This window comes from Hemitrygon akajei, chromosome 11 (genome assembly GCF_048418815.1).
Source record: "Hemitrygon akajei chromosome 11, sHemAka1.3, whole genome shotgun sequence".
NCBI lineage: Eukaryota > Metazoa > Chordata > Chondrichthyes > Myliobatiformes > Dasyatidae > Hemitrygon > Hemitrygon akajei.
The window spans coordinates 164,134,813-164,144,177 of NC_133134.1; the positions used below are offsets into that span (position 1 = coordinate 164,134,813).

Consider the following 9,365-nt stretch of genomic DNA (forward strand, 5'->3'; position numbering starts at 1 on the left):
TTCTCCTCACCTCTTGATACAGGCGACCCTCCCTTGATCTTTCAACCCCGATGAAGGGACACGACCAGAAACATTGTCTGTCCATTCCCCTCCACAGATGCTGCCTGACACGTTGAATTCCCCCAGCTTCTTATCTTCAAATCCAGTTAATCACCTTTCATTGTCCAGAACAGATCAGGTCCCAAGACTCAAGAGAGGCCAAACATTTTAATTCCCATTCCCATTCCAACATGGTGGTCCATGGCCTCTTTTTGGGCCAAAATGACATACATGGACATACATGGTAAATGGTAGGGCATTGAAGAATGCAGTAGAACAGAGTGATCTAGAAATAGTGGTGGATAGTTCCCTGAAGGTGGAATCTCATGTGGATAGGGTGGTGAAGAAAGCTTTTGGTATGTTGGCCTTTATAAATCAGAGTATAGGAGTTGGGATGTAATGTTAAAAGTGTACAAGGCATTGGTAAGGCCAAATTTGGAGTATTGTGTACAGTTCTAGTCACCGAATTATAGGAAAGATGTCAACAAAATAGAGAGAGTACGGAGAAGATTTACTAGAATGTTACCTGGGTTTCAGCACCTAAGTTACAGGGAAAGGTTGAACAAGTTAAGTCTTTATTCTTTGGAGCGTAGAATGTTGAGGGGGGACTTGATAGAGGTATTTAAAATTATGAGGGGGATAGATAGAGTTGACGTTGATAGGCTTTTTCCATTGAGAATAGGGGAGATTCAAACAAGAGGACATGAGTTGAGAGTTAGAGGGCAAAAGTTTAGGGGTAACACGAGGGGGAACTTCTTTACTCAGAGAGTGGTAGCTGTGTGGAATGAACTTCCAGTAGAAGTGGTAGAGGCAGGTTCGATTTTGTCATTTAAAGTAAAATTGGATAGGTATATGGACAGGAAAGGAATGAAGGGTTATGGGTTGAGTGCAGGTCGGTGGGACTAGGTGAGAGTAAGCGTTCAGCACGGATTAGAAGGGCCGAGGTGGCCTGTTTCCGTGCTGTAATTGTTACATGGTTATATGAAACCACCCTCAGAGTGGAGGAGTAACACCTTATATTCCATCTGGATACCCTCCAACCCAATGGCATAAGTATCAATTTCTCCCTGTGGTTAAGAAAAATTCCTCCCCCTCCTCAATTCCCCATTCTGACCTCTTACCTCTTCTTACCTGCCTATCGCCTCCCCCGGGTCCCCTCCTCCTTCCCTTTCTCCTATGGTCCACTCTCCTCTCCTATCAGATTCCTTCCTCTCCAGCCCTTTATCATTCCCACCCTCCTTCCTTTACCTCTCACCTTCCAGTTAGCCTCCCCCAACCTTTTTATTTTGGTACCTTCCCCCTTCCTTCTCAGCCGGCCCAAAACATCGACTGTTTGCTCTTTTACATATATACTGCCTGACCTGCTGAGTTCCTCTGTCTTTTTGTGTGAGTTGCTTTGGGTTTCCAACATCTGCAGACTTTCTCATGTTTACGATATCCTTTATCAAATCTCCACTCAATCTTCTACCTTCCAGGGAATAAGTTCCTAGCCTATTCAATCTTTCCTTATAACTCAGGTCCTCGAATCCCGGCAACATTCTTGTAAATCTTCTCTCGAAATTCTCTTCAGATTTCTGAGGTGAGGATTCTAAATTTGACAAATACTACATCTTGACACTAACTGTTTAATTATGTTACTGTGTCAGTGGCTCTAGTAAATTAAACCTTTCAATCATAAGACAGATCACTGCTCGGTGACTCAGACGATAGATCTGAGATTGGCTAGGGTAAGTGATGTTCTTTCCAGCTTCTGCGACTGATTAATCGCTGTGAAAGAGGCTGAAAGGTGACAAATATGGTGCTTTCATTACAACACAGAATTTTTAAAAAATTCTTTCCCCTATTATCGAACAAAACATTTGACTCATTCACAGCCTCATCCCCCACCTACAGAATAACCCAGCGTGGAAGCAGAGCCTTTGGCCCAACTGATCAAAGTGGGGATGTAGCTCAGTGGAAGAGCGCATGCTTTGCATGTATGAGGTCCCGGGTTCAATCCCCGGCATCTCCACACAGGAGTTTTTGAGTTTTGAACAATGACTGGAGGAAAGTCCCTGGGGAGGTGGGGAGGTGGGGAGGTGGGGGGGGCGTAATGTTTAGCACAGCATTTTACAGTAGAAGTGACACGGGTTCAATTCCAGCTCCTGCCTGTAAGGAGTTTGTATGTTCTCCTGCTGTTTTCTCTGGGTGCTCTTTCCATGGTCCAAAGATATAACGATAGGTAGGTAAATTGGTCATTGTAAATTGACCCGGAATTAGGCTGGAATTAAAATCCGGGGATTTCTTGGTTGTGTGTCTCGACGGACCAGCAGGGCAAATTCCATGTTGGGTCTTAATAATAAATAGAAAGAATTCTGACCTGACCTCAGAGGGAATTCGGACTGTAAAATCCAAACCTGAGACATTGACATGGAGACCTCACCTCCAATATTTCCGCTGCTATCTCTCGGACATTGGGGCAGCATGGCAGTGTAACGGTTAGTGTAACACAATTACAGTACCCGTGACCAGGCTTGATTCCTGTCGCTGCCTGTAAGGAGTTTGTACGTTCTCCCCGTGACCGCATGGGTTTCCTTCGGGTGCTCCGGTTTCCTCCCATATTCCAAAGCCATATTGGTTAGTAGGTTAATTGGTCACTTGGGTGTAATGGGCAGCGCTGGGCTTGTTAGGCCAGATGGGTCTGTCATGCAGAAAAAAATTATCCAACGAAGACAGTCCCATTTGTCCTAGTTTAGCCCATATTCCCCTAAACTAAGGGTTCCCAACCTGGGGTCCACAGACCCCTTATTTGGTGGTATTGGTCCATAGAATAAAAAAAGGGTTAGGAAGACTTTCTCTAACATTTCCCATCGCTGTACTGGTCCGAATGTGCTTTAGATGTTGCAATAACACCCGCCTCTAACACTTTCTTCTGGCAGCTTATTCCAAATACTGTGTAAAAACGTTACCCCTCAGGTTCCTATCAAGCCTCTGTGCCCACCCACATCACGAGAATAAGGAGTGGAGTTCATAGGCTTAGAATCAGAGTCAGGTTTAATATATATACGTTGTCAAATCTGTTGTTTAATGGCAGCAGTATATTGTAATTCATAATGAAAAAAGTCAATGAATCACAATAAGAAATATATACAGTAGAGAGAGAGAGAGAGCGCACTAGGGCACTTAAAGACTGACACAGTACTGTATTTGTCAACGTGAAGCAGAGAGCAAGTTTGTAAATCTGGTGGAAACAAAGGATATTGGGAATGGTGAGGATGGAGTGCTACAAGAGGGATGGGAAACTGTGTTGGGAAATGTATGACAATACATTTTGGTAAAAGGAACAATAGTGCGGACTATTAGCTAAATGGGGAGAAGGTTCAAACATCAGAGGTGCAGAGGGACTTGGGAGTCCTTATGCAAAACCATCAGAAGGTTAGTTCACAGGTTGAGTCTGTGGTAAAGAAGGCAAATACAATGTTGGCATTTATTTCAAGGGGAATAGAATATAAAAGCAAGGAGATAATGTTGAGCCTTTATAGGACACGAGTCAGGCCACACTTGGAGTATGGTCAACAGTTTTGGGCTCCATATCTCAGAAAGGATGTGTTGTCATTGGAGAGAGTTCATGAGGATGATTCGGGGAATGAAGGGGTTAACATCTGAGGAGCGGTTGGCAGCTTTGGGCCTGTGCTCACTGGACTTTAGAAGAATGCGAGGAGATCTCATTGAAACCTACCAGATGTTGAAAGGCCTAGATAGGGTGGATGTCAAGAGGGAGTTTCTTATGGTGGGGGTATCCAGAACTAGAGGGCACAGCCTCAAAGTTGAGGGGTGACCTTATAGAATGGAGGTAAGCAGGGGAATTGTTTTAGCCAGAGAGTAGTGAATCTGTGGATGCTCTGCCACAGACTGCGGTGGAGGCCAAGTCCGTGGGTATATTAAGACAGAAGTTGATCATTTCCTGATCGGTCAGGGCATCATAGGACATGGTGAGAAGGCATGTGTATGGGGCTGAGTGGGATCCGGGATCAGCCATGATGGAAACTCGATGGGCTGAATGACCACATTCTGCTCCTATGTCTTATGGTTTTATGGGTGTGGGACAGGCAGCAGAGAAGAAATGCCAGGGGAGGAGGGTGTTGTGCATGCAGATACACCCAGCTCTGAGACACCAGGCAAGGTCATTTGATTCCAAACAATTAGTTTATAGGTCATTACAGAATGTCTCTCTGGTGCTTCCAGCTCCACTCCCTCTCCCTTTTCCTTTTCCCAACTATGATTCCCCCCTCCCTGCCCCTTTTCCACTCTCAGTCGACAAGAGTCCCGTAAACATTTTGCACAGTGCCATGTATATACATATATAAATGAAATAAGTAGTGAAAAAGATTTTTAAAAATAAAGATAAAAAGTAGTGAGGTACTGTACAAGGATTTAATGTCCATACAGAAATCCTGATGGCAGAAGGGAAAAAACTCCTCCTAAAAAGTTGAGTGTACAGTATGTCTTCAGGCTCCTGTACCTCTTCCCTGATGGTAGCAATGAGAAGAGGGCATGTCCTGGGTGATAGGGGTCCTTAATGATGGATGCTGCCTTTGTGAAGAACCCCTTGATGCCTTATTTACCCTCAACGATCCAGAGGAAATCTGGGGGCGTTTTACATTTAAAGCAGACAAATTTCTCACATAAATTCAATTTCAGCTATCGGTCTCCTTTGTCCTGTGTTCAGATGAACAATAACTGGAGATCTCTGTGTTCTGTGCTGTGCCCCCCGGGCCCGAGAATTCTCAGTGTGTGAGAAAAAGTGTAGCTCTCCGATGGATTAAACAGGCTCTGATGCGATTCCGTTAATAAGCTTGACCTGCGATTATGAGTTTCACCACCTGATATTGATGCTGGGTAATGGGAAAACTACAAGACCTCACCCAGGGTGACCATTTATCCCCCTAACAACTATTTGTCATGATTAGCTTTCTTTCTGACAGCCTCCTGTCTCATAAACATACCAATGTTTGTTAGTTCCACTGGGGAGGAAACTTATCTCTCTTTCTCAGAGGCCAGCTGGATAATTCCTTATCCATGGTGTCAATAAGCTGTTCCTCAGTATGTGGGAAGATTAGAACAGTTAGAATTGGTGGGTTCCTCAGCCTAGTGACCCAGGATGTTATTTATTGGAGTGTATAGGATACTGAAAGGTGGTATTCTGAATCAAAATCAGGTTTATTATCACTGACATGTCACAAAATTTGTTGCTTTGCAGCAGTTGTACAGCGCAATCCATAACGAATCACTATGTTACAACATGACAAATTTTAAAAACAGCAATAGTAAATAAATCATGCAAAAAAAGAGAAAATAGTGAGGTGTTTATTGGTTAACGAGCCTTTTGGTGGAAGGGAAGAAGCTATTCTTTAGATTTTGAGTGTGTGTCGTCAGGTTCCTATACCCCAGGAGCTCCCAGCTTTGTTTATGTCATTAAACAAGATATCCCTGGGGCCCGGGTTCCATGGGCCAAAACCATTAAATGTGGACCCCGGGCTGGGAATGCCAGCTGCACCTCCTCCATGAGGGGAGTAATGAGAAGGAGGCATGTCCTGGAGAGTGAGGGTCTTCAGTGATTGGATGCAGTCTTCTTGAGGCATTGCCATCTGAAGTTGCCCTTGCTAGTGGGCTAGTGCCCAAGACAGACAAGTATAAAATTATGAGGGTTATAGGTCGGGTGAATGTATACAGAGCTTTGCCCAAGGTTGGGGAATCAAGAACTGAAGGGTGCAGGTTTAAGGAGAGAGAGGAGAGATTTAGTAAGAACTTGAGGGGCAAATTTTTCACCCAGAAGGTGGTCAGTATACGGAATGAACAGGTTGAAGCAGGTCCAGTAATAACATTTAAAAGCTTGGAGGGCAAAGTTCCCTCTAATTTTTTTTTTACAACTATTCTGAGCAAGAAATTTTCACACAGCCAGAAAACTTTGTGGCACTTTAAGTGTTTTGTTCGTAATATGCATATTACAGTGTCAGCGTTCAGCGGGCCGACAGTCTATTACAAATGAGCTGCAATTTGTAACTTGAAGCACTGAATGTAAATACGTTGAAACGCAAAAATGTTTCAAAGTAAAGGTTGTGGCATGTTTATTATTGAGAAAAATTATGGATTATATTCATGAACACAATTAATTACAGGGTATTTCACAACTATATTAACAATTTCAAAACGATATGAACGTTATATATAAAGCAGTTCCAGTTGCGTGACAACAAATCTGCAGGACCACTTTAGTCACTGTGTAGCCATGCACCTGTGCTGGAGAGGCACGTGGATAGGAAGTGTTTAGGGGAATATGGGGCAAATATGGGGCAAATATGGGCAAATAAGGTTAGATTAGGTGGGCACCATGGTTGGATTAGACGAGTTGAACCTTCTTCCGTGCTGTATGGCTCCATCATTAAATTCATGGAGTCATAGGGCACTGTACCACAGAAACAGGCCCTATGATCCATTCTATCCAAGTCAAACTACTAGCCTACCTAGTCCCATCAACCTGCACTCAGACCATAGCCCTCCATATGCCGTCCAAATTTCTCTTCAATATTGAAATTGAACCTGCATCCGCCAGTTCTGCTGGCAGCTTGATCCACACTCACCCCCCTCTGAGTGAAAAAGCTCCCCCTCATGTGCCCCACCTCCCCTTTCACCCTTAACCCATGACCTCTAGTTCTAGTCTCACCCAATGTCAGTGAGGAAAGCCACACACACAAGATACTGGAGGAAGTCAGCAGGCCAGGCAGCATCTATGGTAAAGAGTAAACAGCCAACTCTTCCGGCCAAGACTCTTCATCCGGACTGGAAAGGAAGGGCAGAAGTCAGGGTAAGAAGATGGGGAGGGAAGGAAGAAGTACCAGGTGGCAGGTGACAGGTGAAACTGGGAGAGGGGGAGATTGGAGTGAAGTAAAGAGCTGGGAAGTTGATTGATGAAAGAGATAAAGGGCTGGAGAAGAGGGAATCAGACAGGAGAGGACAGAAGGTCCTGGAAGAAAGGGGAAGGGGAGGAGCACCAGAGGGAGGTGATGGGCAGGTAAGGAGATAAGGTGTGAGAGGGAAACAGGAATGAGGAATGGTGAAGAAGGTGTGTGGGGGGGTGGGGGACAATTACCAGAAGTTAGAGTCCAGGAGCTCTACAGTGCAGAAAGGGCCTCTTCCTTAAAGACACCCATCCAACGGCAGAGACAGAAGGTCTGCAAAGAGGAAGGGTCTTCACAAAGGACCCTGAAGTGTTTCTAGACAGAGCAAGAATTAGTGGACATGCTGGGTGAGGGGTGGAGGTTTGGGTGCAGGGAAGTTGTTGCCCACTGACCAGGAGTTCTAGTCTCAGGGTATGGGATAAGACAGAGTCATAAAGCACTACAACACAGAAAGAGACCCTTCAGCCCATCAAATCCATGCTTAAGGGATTGTCTCTGTGCCTAGTGCTCTGGAAGTCTATGACTCTGTGTCTTATCCAACATCCTGAGACTCGGACTCCCGTCGCTCTGCCTAGTCCCATCAACCAACACCGGGACAATAACCCTCCCGACCCCTCCCTTCCGTGTACTTATCCAAACTTCTCTTCAATATTGAAATCAAACCTGCATCCCCTTTTCCGCTGATAGCTCATTCCGCACTCGCAATACCCTCTGAGTGAAGAAGTTCGCCCCTCAGGATCCCCTTAAACATTTCACCTTCCACTCATAAGCCTATGAAAAAAAAAACATCTAGAATTGAGGTGGAGAGATGTCACTCATACTGGTCACACCTGGTTCAGGAGCCTGATGGTTGAGGGGTAATAACTGTTCCTGAACCTGGTGGTGTGAGTCCTGAGGCTCCTGTACCTTCTACCTGATGGTAGCAGTGAGAAGAGAGCATGTCCTGGGTGGTGGGGATGTCCCTAAAGCACCAGTTATTACTTTAATTTTATTCAGATCTTCCTACAAAAAATTCCTGTCCATGAAGAGCAGAGTCTAATTAAAAATCAGCTGTTGTCATAAAATCAAATAGCTATTTTCCAAAAAATTTAATTTGGTTTTGTCCATTGAGACTCCTCTGACTTCATAGTGAACTGTGTTTTATTGGAAAATAAATAGGTCTTTTTTAAACTGCATAAATTGAATTGAAGTGTTTAATCACAATGATGAGACTGGTATTCTCCTGAAGACCAACGGATGTTTAAGACCATAAGACATAGGAGCAGAATTAGGCCATTTGGCCCATCGAGTCTGCTCCGCCATTTCATTCATGACTGATCCTTTTTTCCCTCCTCCTCAACCCCAGTTCCTGGCCTTCTCCCCGTAACCTTTGAAATTTATTTAGTTTATTTAGACCAGGGGTCCACAGGTCCTTTTGCTTAATAGTATTGGTCCATTGAGGTTGGGAGAAATAGAAAGCAGGACTATTTGTTCTGTTGTGGTATGGAAGAGTTGGAATAATTTAGATTCAAATTTACTTGTCACATGTACATTGAAACATGTGTCATTTGCATGAACAACCAAAGCAACCTAAGCATCCACTGAGGGTGGCCCACAAGTGGCAATCAGACGTTCCTGCGCCAACATAGCCTGCCCTTAATGCTCAGCTCAGCGGAACACAAAAGCAACACCAGCAAACCGATTTATCTATTTATTGAGATACGGCATAGAACAGCCCTTCCGACCTTCATCCACTACACCCAGAAATCTCCTGGTTTAATCCTAGCCTAGTCACAAGACAATGTACGATAACCAGTTTACCTACCAAGCAGTATGTTTTTGGACCTACGCGGTCACGGGGAGAATGTACCCAAACTCCTTACAGGCAGCGATCCTGGGTCGCTGGTACTGTGAAGCTAACCACTATGCTATTGTGCTACCCCCGAGCCCCTTTCCTCCCTCTTGACTACCCCATTCAGACATGCGCAAAACACAGACAGCCCTCTAACCCCGAGGACAGCCCAGGTGAGGGCCTCCAGCCTCCAGCAGACTTGTGAATCATGGACCATTGGGGCTTTTGGCTTCCCTAGTGGGCTGACAGCTTTAGCCTTCAGTCCTTGGCTCCTGGATCTCCAATCATCCTCTTGGCCTCGATGATGATGAGTTGGGACCGTGGATGAGGACCTCAGACTCTGGAGTAGGTGGGAGCAGTCTAATATTAGAGCAGGGGTCATTTCTTCTCTCAAAGTGGGACGGAAGCCAGGAACTCTCTCCTCTGGAAAACGGGGCTCAATTGAAAAGCCGGTTGGAGAGAAGCCATAACAATAACCTCTCTGTCGATGTCAGCAAAACCAAAGAGCTGATTATTAACTAGAAGAGGAAGAAGCTGAAGGCCCATGAGCCGGGTCC

At 45.0% G+C, this 9,365-nt stretch overlaps 1 non-coding gene across 1 annotated transcript; it reads left to right on the top strand.

Annotated features, from left to right (window-relative positions):
• Positions 1 to 1,978: 1,978 nt before the first annotated feature.
• On the top strand, positions 1,979 to 2,050 carry trnaa-ugc (transfer RNA alanine (anticodon UGC)). The gene has a single exon. It is a non-coding gene; the product is annotated as a tRNA-Ala (tRNA).
• The last annotated feature ends 7,315 nt before the right edge of the window (positions 2,051 to 9,365 follow it).